Below are 15,944 nucleotides of genomic sequence, written 5' to 3' on the forward strand. Positions count from 1 at the left end.
TGCCTATTTTGCTGACACCTTTCTCTAACTACACTCTTGTGTAAGTGTGCTTCTAATATACTGCAACAGAAGATATGTGCTCAAACACCAGGCTCTCTGTTAAACTGTCTTTCTGTCTATGGACATGTTATATAGTGTCCTACACATCTTATGTAGTGTCATAAATATATAAGCTAGCCACACACTAGCTAATAAGCGTAAATTAAAAAGTTGTTCAAGACACTATATAAGCTGTTCAAGAGATTATATAAGCTTCCACACGCACGTGTCCGTTAACGGATATGTTCGTTTAAGAGAAAACTACACATTCACATCACTTAATTCGTCTTGCATGGGTTACCATATACAATTGAGTCCTGATAAGGAGAGATAACTCTCTCCTTTGAATTAGAGCACAACTTTTACCAACGGTCGAAATAGAGATGAGTATTATCTCGAGAATCCATGTGGCTTAGAAAACTAAAAAAGTTTGACGAGGCCATCTACAGATACAAATAATCCATTTATAAGAAGGCCAGTATCCCTGTATCCTTATACATCAAATAGGAAATGATACTCTGAATCATAGAACTATAATGAAATATATGATCAACCAACATTTATCGAATTTGAAAAAGAGTAAGAAGAAATGGTTTAATCCTCTTATTTCTCGAACCAAGAGATCCATGAATCGGGATCCTATTGCATATAGATAAAATGGTCCAATGGGAGCAAGAATTTCCAGGAACATTTGGAACATTTTGTTTATGAGCAGAAGAGTCATTTTCAAGTAGTGTTCCATCGATTACATATTAATCAATATTGGTTTGATTGGTTCGAGGTTGTCGACAAACAAAATCTTTCTAAGTCACTTCGTTTCTTTTTGTCCAAGTCGCTTCCTTTTTTCTTTCATGTGTTCTACACTGTTCTGTGGATGCAATATCAAATATCAATGTAAATATGATTCGTCGTCTTTCCCGCCACTTTTTAAAAACTGGAGTAAAATAACTCTCAAAGTCCCTTCTCTTAAACTGACAACGGACATGTTCTTCTTCACCATTCTGACTTTAATTTGCTGTGTAAGCCTATATAGTGTCTGGAAAGTCTTATATAGTGTCTTTCCTTATAGTATTTAATAAGGCACATATAAAAATGTTTTGGGGGATACTGTATAAGCTTTCCAAGACACCGCATAAGCTTTAAAAGAACATATCCGTTTAAGAGAAGGCCAGCTCAGAACTGAACTAATTGTTTTTTGGATGATCAATAACTAATTACTACAATTTACTACTAACTTTATACATAATAATTCCTATTTACAAGCAGACATTCCTATAAAAAAACAAACTACAAGGCATCTGTCAAATTGAAAATTAAAGCATATCAAGGACGAGTCTGAAAATATAACCATTTTTAGACACGTAACGTGAAGATATGAAACGTGCGATGAACATATGTAATACATACACTGACAATAGAACATAGAATAAACATTAGTGTGTGGAATGGTTAATATGTGGACATGATTGATAACATAAAAACTCAGAACATTCAATAAGTCTGGAATGTTCAATATAGTATAAATACATCATTAGATAAAGACTGGGAACAATATAAAATATATAGTAATTCTGTAGTACTGGTTGTAGACTTGTTACAAGTTTCCATCCCTGGTTAGTTCAAAACTCCTCCATACGGAATGAAGTCTGACATTATGGGTAGGATTTTGCTGCTGCCTGATTTTTTTTATTTTTTCAACCGACACAACTTTATTAATACGTAAGTTGTACCACACTAGCTAGGAGTTGCACTTGAAGACGGCAACATCGATGGAGAAAAGGTTCACAAATTCTGGGTGAGGAAATGTCTGATACAGGTGATCCAAGAGAAACTCCAGCAGTTGACTCCACACCCTAGCATTGTAGTCTTGCAATATGTGGAGTTCGATTTGTCTAGCACGAATTGGACAATTCTAGAAGGTATACATGATAGCAATAGTGCCCTGGAAGTGAAAGAGCTTGTAACCATTTAGGGTCGAGGTAGTGAAGGGAAGTGCCACCTTTGTCCACTCTTCAGCACCAATATGGAATGCCAAAATTCCAGTGTTCCAAAGAGACCAGTGTAGATGTCCCATTGCTAAAACTCCAGGATGCATCTGAATGTGTTCAGTGTTGAAGGACAAATATAGGTTTTCCAACCTTCTCCACTTCAAAATGTTGGAGTTGAAAATTTCAACAAAATGGACAATGACACTCTTGTTTTTATTGTCTTGGCTTCAAACTACAGTATGGTGGTTTGGTTTGGACAATCGGACTATGATGAATTGTAAATGTTCAATTAAATACACCGACATGCCCATACACTCTGTCTAGAATTTAATCTTAAGCCTATGCAACATACGCAATTGATGAGTTGTGGGTTTGCATACATAAAATTTGGTCTCTAAAAAGCTCTTCACACAAACAAATAATACCTTGACTAGAAGATGCCATGATCCGAACACCATTTGGGGTGAAGTCCAAATTTGGAGTAGGAATTGGTGGAATGTGAGCAATGTTTGAAAGGAAGGAAGTATACAGTTCGGCAAAGTGCTGGGTCTGAATCACGTAGCCCAGCAATGCTTTGTTCTTTAGAACAAAATTGTTAATGAATGAACTCTCATAACCGAGCGACTCCCAATCATTGCATACAAATTTGGATTTCTGAAGCAATTGGAGAGGACATGTGTAAGTATCTTTTGGCATAATTCTAGGGGAATGTAGAGGCTCTGGTTGGTGTTTTCTTCTTTTTCTCCAGGAGATAGTGCCATTGTGTAAGAAAAAAAAGTTTTTGTCTATCTTAGTAATGAAAAGGTTTTCAGTTAATTGCCTTTGTGTAAGAAAACCGTTTCAGTCTATCTTACTAATGCAATGCATTGGTAACTGAAAAGGTTTTCAGTTAATTGCCCATCCCTCCCAATTCCCATTATGTGAGGAAAAAGTTTCAGTCTATCTTAGTAATGCGTTGGTAACTGAAAAGGTTTTCAGTTATTATTCCTAAATTTCAGGGTGCAATTTCGATATATAATCACATAAATATCGTGGATAGGGGGAAACATTGTGGACTGTTGTAATGTACAGTAGGAATACAAGTTTCTGTGACAGCTTTGTAGGAACCATTATTTCAGAATGCAAATTTCTACAAACTGTGAAAACCACACGCAGCGGAATTAATGGTATTCACGATTTTAGATTGGAAAACATACCTGTAAATCCGTCTTCTTAATAACTCTGAGAATCCATTAGCTATGAATCCGAATCAACAATCAACCCCTTGATCTTCTGTTGTATTCCTTTTAATAGATTGGATGTTGTGTGGGCAACGATCTACCAACCCTATTCTTTCTCACAAAGCTAGAACCAATTTTGGATCTATCTTTTCTTGCTTTTCTTTTCAATTCAGATGAATAGTGATTTTGGCCAGGAGAGAAGGGATTCTATTTATAGGCTACTGTAGGAACCGTTATTTTTAGAACGAATATTTCTACAAACCGTGAAAACCCACGCACAGCGGAATTTATAGGGTTACGGTTTTGGATAGAAAACATACCTTTGATAATCGGTTTAGATGTAATCTTTGAGAATCCAAGCTTTATGAAATCCGAAATCAACCCCTTGATCTTCTGTTGTATTCCTTTAGAATAGATTGGACGTTGTGTGGGCAACAATCTACCAATCCCCTTCTTTCTCACAAAGCTAGATCCAATTTTAGATCTATCTTTCCTTGCCTCCTTTTCTAATCCAGATGAATAGTCAATTTCGGCCAGAGAGAAAGTATTATATTTATAGGCTACAATAGGGACCATGAGGAGAAATTAGGGTTGGGCCTCCTAACGGGCTTGGGCTTCCTATGTTCGCCCAGAACACACGGCCTAAGTCCGTCAACAAATGGCTTATTCCACTAAAGGCCATTGTTGCACTACTGCCCTAATCCCAAATTACGTGTCAGCGTTTATGGGTTCCATATTATATGTTCGTTGATCTCCCCGTGTTTAAGATATCGAATGTCCGTTGATTAAGTCAAGTTACTAACCAACTACATTAATCAACTTCTTATGTCCTTGAGTAGTACCACTCAACCTCATTGTCATGTCGGAATAAATCCACCTACAGGGTTTACAAGACAATTTTTTTGAGCTCTTCAAGGGGACATCATCAACTTGACTTCCTACGGGTCACAGATTCCTTCTATAATCAACAACACACCTTACATACATTGTCATTACCAAATTATATCGAGTTTGTTGACTCACAAATGAATCTCACTCATTGATGATTTAAAGCAATGTACAATGTACGTAAGTGCCCGTTATTATATCCGGATTAAGAGGATAAATATCCATAATAACAGAGGCGTTTGTTCTCTTATACAGTCAGTATAAAGAGAAACAACCTCACCTGGTCCTGTTCAATACACACAAAGTGTATTAGTGTAATCCTATAGTCAAGATAGACTAATACCAGATTATACTACAACCGTACTAATGGTTTGTTCAAATCCATCTAGGTTATGAACGATTACTTATACTTTATAAGGTACTGATAATATGATCTTCTGTGTGTTCACACCATATCATCTACAACATAAAGTTTTAGACACATGCATATAACTAATAACATATATAATATGCATAACATTTGCCCATATGATTCTCAACCAAAATATAAAGAATTAGAGTTAATACAAAAGTAATGCTTTTAGTATATAACCCTATCAATCTCCCACTTATACTCAAAGCATTGCTTTTTAGTATACTACTAACAAATCTCCCACTTATACATAAAGCTATGCTGCCAAGCATCTGATTCCCATCCCCTCAACATGCCTGTCAAGGGGTCAGCTAGGTTATTTTCTGATGCTATCTTGGTAACATAAACATCTCCTCTTTTCTTGGTGGTACTTGCGCTTAATGTGTTTACTTGCTTATAAGAAGTTCCGGACCCAAAACTGATTCTTTGGCTGCCTCAATGGCTGCCACATATTCAGCTTCCATGGTGGAGTCAGACAATCATTTCTGCTTGACACTCCTCCATACTATGGCTCCACCTCACAAGGTAAACACACAACCTAAGGTAGACTTACTCTTGTCCCTATCTGACCCTTCAGCACACTCCACACCGAGAACTAGTAAGCCACGATAGTGTGGACGTTTACCATTCTACATTCATGGAAATACTTTTGGAGTTCACGATAGTGTAGACTGTATACCCTAAGGGAACCAAGCTATCTGCATGGTATACTAACATATAATCCTTAGTCCTTTTCAGGTACTTCAGTATATGTTTTACCGCAGTCCAGTGCCCTTGTCCTGGGTTCTTCTAATATCTGCTAACCATGCCAACGGTAAAGCAGATGTCTAGCCTCGTGCATAACATGACGAACATTAAGCTTCCTACAGGCGAAGCATAAGGAACCGCTTTCATGTCCTCTATCTTCTTTTGGTGTTTTGGGACACATATCCTTTGATAGAGGAACTCCATGCCTGAAAGGCAAGAAACCTTCCTTAGAGGTTTGCATGTTAGAATGAGTCAACACAATATCAATATAGGTAGCCTGAGATAAGCACAACATCCTTTTTTGCGATCTCTTATAATATTGATCCCAAGGACGTGACCTGCTTCTCCCAAGTCCTTTATATCAAATTGCTTTGATAATCATACCTTTATGTCTGACAACACTTTCACATTATTTCCAATGAGTAAGATGTCATCTACATAAAGCACAAGAATTACCACTATGTTTTCATCAAATTTCTTGTACAAAACAAGATGCTCTTGACCTTTTTCAATGAATCCTTCTGGTTGCTCCATATAGATGGTTTCCTCAAGACTTCCATTAAGAAAAGCTATCTTGACATCCATTTTATAGACCTACTTGCATCCAATGGGTTTTATACCATTGGGTGGCTATACAAGCTCCCAGATCTGATTAGAATCCGTAGATTCCATCTCAGAATTCATTGCCTTTTGTCAAGATATTTCATCTCTATCTTGGAGTGCTTCATTGTAGGTCCAGGGATTAGGATCTTGGTTATCAGAGGTTATGTCTAAAGACATTCCCAAACCAATCTACCAGTTAGATTGTCTAACAACCCTCCCACTACGATGAAGCACCTCTTATTCTTGTACGTCATTGGTGACATGTTGTGGTTCCTATTCTTGTACAATTGGTACTGAAGTAGTTTAATGTCTCTCATCTCAATGCTTCTAGAATAATACTACTTGGGGTAAAATTTAATGCACTGTGGGTGGAATAAGATTAATGATGTATAAATTGCCTTCTAATGCACCAGAATAGATAAAAGGTTTATTTTTCTTAATGACAATCTTGTCATTTAAAAGAAACAGAATATCCATCCTTAATTAACATAGAAACTGAAATCAAGTTCTTTCTAAAATTAGGCACATAAAGACAATTCTTTAACACCTTAGTCTTATTTCTACCAAAAGATAAATAAACATCTCCCACTGCAACAACTACTTCTTTCGTAGCATCCCCAAAGATATGGCAATCTCTCCAGCACTAAGTTTTCTGGTTTCACGGAATCTCAAGAAAATCTAAATGCAGACATGGTTAGTGGTTCCCGTATCTACACACCAGGTAATGGTAGATAACACCGGTAAACATGTTTAAAGTACTAGTGCATGAGACATACCTCCATTATTCTCTTTGTTGAGAAGAGGACAATCTGGCTTCCAGTGTCCTGACTGCTTGCACTTGTAGCATTTGCCCTTAGGCTTTTTCACAGCTCCTTGAGGTCCCATGCCCTTCTTTGCCATATTCTTATGCTTCTGAACATTATTCTTCTTCTTTCCGCCATTAGGCGTAGAAGTAGAAACCTTCTCAGTAGCATAAACCTGAACATGGTCCTGTTCAATACACACAAAGTATACTAGTGTAATCTTATAGTCAAGTTAGACTAATACCAGATTATATTACAACCGTACCAATGGTTTGTCCAAATCCATCTAGGTTGTGAACGATTACTTATACTTTATAAGGTACTAATGATATAATCTTCTGTGTGTTCACACCATATCATCTACAACATAAAGTATTAGACACATGCATATAACTAATAACATATATAATATGCATAATATTTTCCCATATGATTCTCATTCAAAATATAAAGAATTAGAGTTAATACAAAAGTAATGCTTTTAGTATATAACCCTATCAAGCTTATATATAGTGCCTGGGATAGCTTATATCGTGTCGTTCATAACTACCTAATTTACACTTATTAACTTGTTAGTACGCACCTGATATAAAACACTCAGTAAGCTATGAATATAAGCTATGAACTACACTTTAAGTGTGCTTCAATGTATATTGCAACAACACATATGGGCTCAAAATACCACCAAATGGATTACATCTTCACAGTCCCCACTTTACACATCACAAAACTACACTTTCACATCACTTACAATGACTTACTGGGGCATCAAAGAATGCATCCACGATACAACAAAATCTACACAATAACATGCGGGTTGGGCTACCACTGTACCAAAACTTCAATCCATAGTGGTTTTCCAATTCCACTCTTCCACAGGGGAGAGTATAAATTATGGAGCACTTCTTTGGCATTGGAGGATACCAGATGCCTTGAACGATTTTTAGCATTCGTCTTGTTGTAAGCAAAAAAGCATCAAATTCTATCTCCTCCAAAATGCTCATCTCTGAATCCATGTCAGAGTGTTTTCGTTTCATCGACTGTAACAAGTAACAACAAACAATACCACTAATTAATATATACCAACAGTAATAAAATTACAACCTAACATTATACAGAACCTCTCTAAAACTGTAAAGTAACAAGGAAATAGAAATTACCATCAATCTAGCACCAGGTGGTGGAGGATATGGTTGGGGTGTAACCTCTGGAAAGGGTGCAGACAAACCAAATTCTTTTAGAGTATCGAACCCCCCCTAGAAAGCTAAACGCTGAAATGAAAGCGGGAGAGCGAAGAAACATCACTGTCATAACCATTTTGATATTTCTGGCCGCACAAAATAACTCGACTCTAACAGGATCAGTTTGTTTTCCAAGTCCACCAACATGACTTTTACCTAACATACCATCTGTTAGAATTTGTACCCATCGCAGCTTCTGTATTGTGATAGACTTGTGCTTACTTTCTATCTTCGCAAATCCAATTGAAAACTTTACAGAAAGTACATTTAGGCTCCTAATGTTCTTTTCAATACTATATGTGTACATGCCCAAAACTTCTTCACAATCACATGCCATTTCCCAAAGATATTTAGCCATGAAATTGACATCAAAACCCCAGGACCTCAGCAAATCTATTTCCACAACCAGATTGTAGAAGTCTTTATTAACTACTGACTTCGTGTCTAGCTTGAACTTGTATAGTTTGTTCACTGCTACAATGAAAATCTCCCACAAATGAGCCAAAGTATCAATATCTAGGCACTTGGGTGACTGGGGATGCCATTTCAAGAAACCCCTAAAAGCAGGACCATTCACAATCGCCACAAGTGCAACCGAACTCTTCCCCACTGTCCAGTATTCATCAAAACTCCCTTCCTCTACATGCCATTTCCACCACTTGTTCGCCTTCTCCCTTTTATGAAAATCCCTCCCAGAACTCTCCTCTTCACGAGACTCATAAAATTCCATTAATATATTGATACTGGTGAAAGAATATACAACACTATAATGGAATTATAAGATACTAAATTGGGCGGGAAGTGTGGGGATAAGAGTTTCTCCTGCTCCAAGAACAGGTGCTCCAAACAAATAGAAGGAAATGTATGGAACATTGGGCGGGAAAGGTAGGGAAAAGAGAGGGAAATGTGCTACATTGGAGTGCATGGAAGAGGGAGAAGAAGATTAAGTCATCTTCTGAAACATACTGTAGAAGATGGGTACAGAGAGAAGAAGATGAGGTCCTAATTTGGAAGAGGATAAAATAGTATTAACACTAGAGAGGAAGAAGGGCATGATAGGATGTTCACATTTGTTTGCTGACATCAGCAAGTGGGTCCGATGTCCTGTTTTGGTACAAAACATGGGTCAACAATTTCAACGCCCTATTGTGGTATATCTGCTAATTTGGGGTCCCAATCGTGTATTTGCCGATTGAAAATGCACAACTATAGAGTTACCCTAAACAATCCCACGCAATCAAAATACTCATTTCTAACAATTTTTGGTACGTAGCTGTAGGGATGCTATGATAACCAGAATAAATTAGAATGAAACTACACAAGAATGGAAGTTACATTAGCATGAAATAAATTTTAGTTCCTTATCCCATTTAAATTAACCGGAAAACGAGCGCTCTTCGCCCAATTTCTTGTTACACTAACAGAAAATGAAAGTTGCATTACAAGAAATAAATATAATGATATATGGCAATAATTGACGTCTAAACGAGGTAACAAAAAAATTATGGAACCAAGGATTCCTATGGCGAAGTTGTTGTACTATACGTACACTTTTTTATTGCTTTAAAACATTTTTTTTTTGCTAAGTGAGCTGAGAATTATATTGAGTATGGGAAAAAGGGGGAAGGAATTACAAAAAATATAAATGTAAAAGAAAGAAAAACATCCATAAACTAGGCTGGGTTCAAAGATGAGATGTGTTTGCAACCCTACTAGGGTCTAGGTAGGCCTCCAATATACACCTCACCAGGGACCTCTCTCCTTAGCCAAATCTGAAATAAGTACTAGTGGGAGCTTCCCATTTATATAACCATGGGGGCTTCCCATGATACAGAAATGGTACTTCAGAAGACATATATAGTAGTCACTTTTTCGCTTTAAAACATATATCATTAATACTAGAACCAGATAAATGATCATCATGGACTTTTAAGCACGTACTTAAAGACCTTTAGGGGCTGGATTGGGTTCCATTCATCTGCATGGGGACAAATAGGACCCAACCAACATCTAAGAACCCTGGATTTTGAGTCAGTGTCGCCGGGTTCAAGCTTTGAATGCCTTCTACGGTAGAAGATAATAAACCAGCAATCCCTGATATTGTATCTAGGTCTTGGACTGTATATGTTACCACAACTTGGGAAACTCCTTCAAGACATCCACACACAAGATGAATAGGAATAATCTCTCCAGCTGCGATAAGTCCTTCTTCTCCAGCCTTCCATGCTTGCCCACTATAAATCTCGGTTGCAACGTTATAAACTGTGTCACCCGTTTGAACTTTATAGGAAGTGTCGTAGAAGTAGCCAACAGTACCGTCCACATCTTTACAACCACAAGGAACTGATACAAGGTAGTCTTGTTTTGCATTGCGCATTATGGGTTGAATTTGTGATGTATTAACTGAGTAATAAGAGGCAATTTGTTCTGTTGTTAAGCCTTCTTTTGAGATGTGGTATAAATATGAACTGCATTGCGTCTGGAATAATTTCCGAGTGCAATTAAGTGGGTATAGAACGCTGGAGTCAACAGAGATACTGCATAGACTTCTAGTGAACAGTGTTGTTGTGAGAAGAGGAATTAGGATGAAGAGGAGATTTAAGGAAGCCATTAGTGTTGAACGTACGTGAATGTGCGTTTTAAAATTTGTAATGCAGGAGATATTTAGGTACTTGTCCTCAATGTTATATAACATGAGAATTTATTCGAGATTATACTTTCAATTTCATTTGTTAGATTCAATCAATGTTCCAAGACAAATTTCCTTGGGTCAGCTCCAGTAACACCAACGATCAACTCGGTATGTAGCAAATTTTATAGTTGTATATGATCTGTCAACTAAAACATTATCCACTTTTAAGAGCTAGTCCAAATTTTAATAGGCTAAAAAGCGGATACGTTTAGTGTATAAGTATAATTGTATAACAGTATATGCAACCAGGCATTAATTCTTTAATGACATTGCATTAGAAGCACTTCGTTTCTTCCGTCTGCACTGGATGTTTTCTACTTGGACTTGAATGGGATTGTCTTTGTTTGATCTGTCTATTTTCAACTTCGTGATATCAAATTTTGTCATTTGGGATCGAAGTTTTTGCACTGGCTAGTCATATGTAGAGAAGAAAATACTGTTTTTGCACTGGCTAGTCATATGTAGAGAAGAAAATACTTTCAGTGTGATATTTTCTGATATATTATTATGCTCAACAAACTTACACGCTTAAGATATTACAATGGAACTTCTAAGTTAAAAGTAAGCAGCCAAAGTTCTAGAAGTCCAATGGGTTCTCTTGCTATTAAGTATTAAATAGTGCTTGTGAAAGTTTTATATGACCAAATTATTGTATGCATCCTTACTCGGTCTCTCATTCTCACCAAAAGCTCTCGAGGGATTAAGGACAAGGGCAGACCCAGGAGTTTCGTCGAGGGTATTCAAGTCAGAAATTCAACAACCGAAAATTTTCTTTAGTGTAATTGTAAAAAAGTTAAAAAAAAAATTTGACGAGTAATTCTGGAAAATCTTAAGAACACTAAAAATAGAAGGTTCAGACGTACAGTAATTCTAGAGAGAGAGGCTTTTTGGCCCATTTTTAGTGACATTAGATTTTTGGACCCGTTCAACGAATGGGGACCGTTTTTATATAATTTTTTTCATTTTATTATTATTATGTATAAAAAATCTTCCAAACTATATTGAAACTCATACAGTAAATTAATTGATCAAAATTTCAGTGTCAATAATTTGTTATGGCTATTTAACAAAGTTACAATCATAGAGCGCTGAACAAAATCCATTAAAAAGTAAAAACTTGCGCTGTTGGTCATCAAGGTGGGGAAGACTGGCATGAAGGAGCTCCACTGGCATTTCCTTATTGCACTTGCTACTTCTAACCACAATAACTACAACAAAGTTTGAATTTTTTTAAAATGAAAGTACATATTCATATAATGAAACTCCTACAATAGTTTATAAAAATTAAGTGATATATAGGTCAAATTAATAATAGATAGGAACTAGTCTTTCATTAATGGGCACCACATTTGTGGCGATTCTTAGGGGACTAGCTGTTAGATAATTATCTTACTCCCCTATGATCCTGTGTTCCTATTCTTATCCTCTTCTTCGTGCCTTTTCTTTCCTTTTCAAGTATGTTCTAAGATAAAATGAAGAAGAAGATTTGATTTCAGCTCATTTTTCTACTTCTCTCTTCCATTCTAATGGAAGAACCTCCTCCTCTCTCTGAGCAAGGCACCCTGTGTCTTGGAGTTCTCTTTTTAAAAACCGTTGTGCTTCAAAGAAAACAAATGCTTTGAAAAGTTTCACTCCGGAACTTGTTAATGGCCTAGCTGTTTGTCCTCAAAACCTTATCGATGAAGGAGTTGAGGAATGGAAAGACACCCTTGTTGGCTATTTTCTGGAGAAAAGGCTAGCATTTACTTATGTAAAACAGATGCTAGAGAAAGAATGGAAACTTAAAGGAACTATGGAAATAACTACAGATAAAGATTTATTCTATTTCAAGTTCTCTATCGATGAAGACAAGAAGATCTTTATAGCTAGAAGAATCTTTGTTATTAGACCATGGAGCATAGAAGCAGAGATGATGAGAAACAAGATCGACACTGTCCCAGTGTGGATCAAGATGTCGAATGTACCTAAAGAGTTGTGGACTCTTAATGGTTTATCCTTCCTTGCAAGTCTTGTTGGGGAACCAAAGTGTATGGATAAAGCTACGACATTGAAGAAAAGGCTTGACTTTGCAAAGGTGTGTGTATTGATTCCTCTGTTGTATCACTACCCTAGTACTGTAGGTGTTAAGGTTGGGGAGAGAGAGTTAGCTATAGGTGTTGAATACCCTTGGAAGCCAGCATCGTGCGTCAATTGTATGAGATTCGGCCACAATACCAACAAATGTCCAAATGTTGGTGGAAACTCTTGGGTTCAAAGGAGCAACCTTGCAGGTCCTAGTACTTGTCATGTACCAGTAGCTACTATTGTACCCCCTCGAGTTAACAATGACAATCTTACCATCCATGAGAATGGTGGTGTTAATACAACTGTGACTGCTTCTTCGAGCAGTCCTATAGCTGGAGGTATTAGAACTGAAGTTCAAAGCTCTGGAGGAGTGCATGGAAGAAACTCCATGCCTCGAGCTCAGTTAGTGTCTCCTACTCCTTCCCCTGTTGGACAAAATGCAATTGTTGTGGTTAATAGCCCAACTGGTGGAGGGTTCTTAACTCCAAATCCTAACTTGGTGGGTGTTTCTTCGCCGCTACATAGGCTCACTGATGGTGGAAATACTTCTAGAGCAAATGGTGTAAGGGTATTTTCAAGCAATGTAGTGGCCATTCCTAATTCTGGGGGGGCGGTCTATTACTAGTTTAAGTGCAAGAGGTGTGGTATCAACTCAGAATAAGGATAAACAAGTTCTTAAGGGTGAACCTATATCACTACTTGATGGTGGCATATTGGAAGTAGTTCTGGATACCAATATGGTGGAACCTTTTGGTTATAATATGGATCATGAAAATTTTCTTCTTTTACATGATTCATCAGGCGCTGAGGATGACATCTTTTTTAAAAAAAAAAAAATTAAGCTAGGGTTAGGCTGACCCTCACCTGTATAAATCAACCAAGTCTTACATAGATCGTACCTATAGCATCCTCCTCTATGAGTCTATACAATTCTCTATCTAGGGGAGGTATAAACTTTACTAAGACATTACAATCAGAAATCTTAAGCCCTGCAAGCAAATCTGCCGGCTTGTTAGCTTCCCTGAAGACATGTGCAAAAGAGCAATAGCTGAATGTGGCAGCTAGCTTTGATATCATGGCTTCCAAATTCGAACACGTCCATGGTGGTTTTGCGATTTTTGTGATGATCTTCACTGTTGTAAGTGAGTCGGTTTCAACTTCCACCTTTTTATATCCTAATTCAGTGCATAACTCTAGTCCAATCGCGATTGCTTTCAGTTCCTGATAGAAGAGGAACAAGTGGAAATTTTTGAAGAACACTCTCTAGTTCCTACAACTGGCCATACTACAAACCATCATATGGTGCTGGTGGCATTACAAGGGCAGCAAGAAAAGAGGTAGCTCAAGCAGTTCAAGCTCAGAAGAGTAGTAGGTCTGCTAAGAAACAGAGTGGCAGACCTAAGAGAGGTGGGGGAGGTAAGAAGAAAAAGTTTTTTTTTTTTTTTTTTTTTTTTTTTTTTTTTTTTTTTTTTAATGATTAGTATAGGTAGTTGGAACATTAGGGGTATGAATAACAAAAATAAAGCTAAGGAAGTTCTTAAGCTTATCTCTGAGAATAAATTATGTCTTTTGGGTATTTTGGAAACTAAGGTGCAAGAAATCAATGTTAGAAATATTTCTAATATTGCGTGTCCTAAATGGTCCCTTGTTGATAACTATGGTAGTGATCCGAGTGGGAGGATTTGGCTTACTTGGGATCCAAGTTTAGTTAGTGTGCTGAAGATTAAAGAAGCAAGACAGTGGATTCATGCTGGAGTCACTTTGCTCTCTTTAAATATCAGTTTTACTATTATTGTGGTTTACGCTAGTAACTCCCCGGCAGATAGGTTGGTGTGTTGGAATGAAGTGTGTGCTCTACACAACTCAGTGCAAGGTCCATGGTGTATAATCAGAGACTTTAACAATGTGCTTCACACTTATGAATGTATTGGACAACACCTTGTCCATCCTCGAGAAACAACTGAGTTTGAAAAGTGCTTGAACTGGTGTGGCCTTTTTGATCTAAAAGCTGTAGGGCAGTTTTTTACTTGGACAAATAATGGTGATCTAGTAAGGAAATGGTCAAAAATCGATAGATGCTTGGTCAACATAGAATGGACTTCAAGATTTCCTTCTTCTTAAGCTAGATTCCTACCTTATGGAATTTTGGATCCCTCTCCAATTGTGCTCTCTTGGCACGAAACGATAAAGGGGCCCTCCCCCTTTAGATTTTGTAACTATTGGACCCTGCATAAGGATTTCAAAAGTATAGTTGAGGAAGCTTGGAAGCTGGAAGTGAGATGTAACCCTTCTTATGTTCTTGCTTATAAGCTTAAGAGTCTGAAGGGCATACTCCGAGGCTGGGCAAGAAATTTCTGTTTGGACTTACAAATTTGAGTTGCTAGTGCAAGGACTGATCTTTTCAGTCTACAAGTAAAGTTGCAATCAAATCCTCTTGATTGCACTTTGAGGCTTCAAGAGAAAGAAGCCAGGCTCCATTATGTAACTTTGCTGAATATGGAGGCTATAGATACTGCCCAGAGAAGTGGATGTGAAGGGTGCAATGCTTATTTTCATAAAGTCGTATAGGAGAGGAAAAATAGGAACTGTATATGGTCTATAAAGGACAGCTCTGGGATAAAATAAGGCACAGAAGAGGGAGCAGAAAGTTTTATTGGCTTTTATAAAACTTTACTGGATGAGGTACTACCACTATCTTCAGATGTAGACTTCTTCAATAACATTCATGTTACTGGTACAGTCTCAGACCAACAAGCTAGTGTCTTATCTGTTGGGATCTCTGAAGAGGAGATAAAGGAAGCTCTCTTTGCTATGGATGACAACAAGTTTCCAAGACCGGATGGGTACAATGCATTATTCTTTAAGTCTACATGGTCCTTTATTGCCCATGATTGTATCTCTGCTATTAAACATGCATTTGATGTTAATCTTATACACAAAAGTCTAAACTCTACTATACTTTTCTGTGCTTAGTTCCCAAAACTATCAATCCTTCGAAGGTAGAAGATTTTAGACCTATATCATGTTGTAATGTAAGCTATAAATGTATATCTAAAGTGCGTACTAACAAATTGAAACCGATTATTTCTTCACTTGTTGGAGTTAGCCAGTCTGCCTTTATACCAGGAAGGGGGATACAAGACAACCTACTGATGGCACATGAACTTCTGAGGAGCTATAACAGAACTAATATCTCTTCAAGGTGTTCTCTCAAGGTGGACATTCAGAAAGCCTATGATTCAGTGAG

Source organism: Coptis chinensis, chromosome 5 (assembly GCF_015680905.1).
Source record: "Coptis chinensis isolate HL-2020 chromosome 5, ASM1568090v1, whole genome shotgun sequence".
NCBI classification, from domain to species: domain Eukaryota; kingdom Viridiplantae; phylum Streptophyta; class Magnoliopsida; order Ranunculales; family Ranunculaceae; genus Coptis; species Coptis chinensis.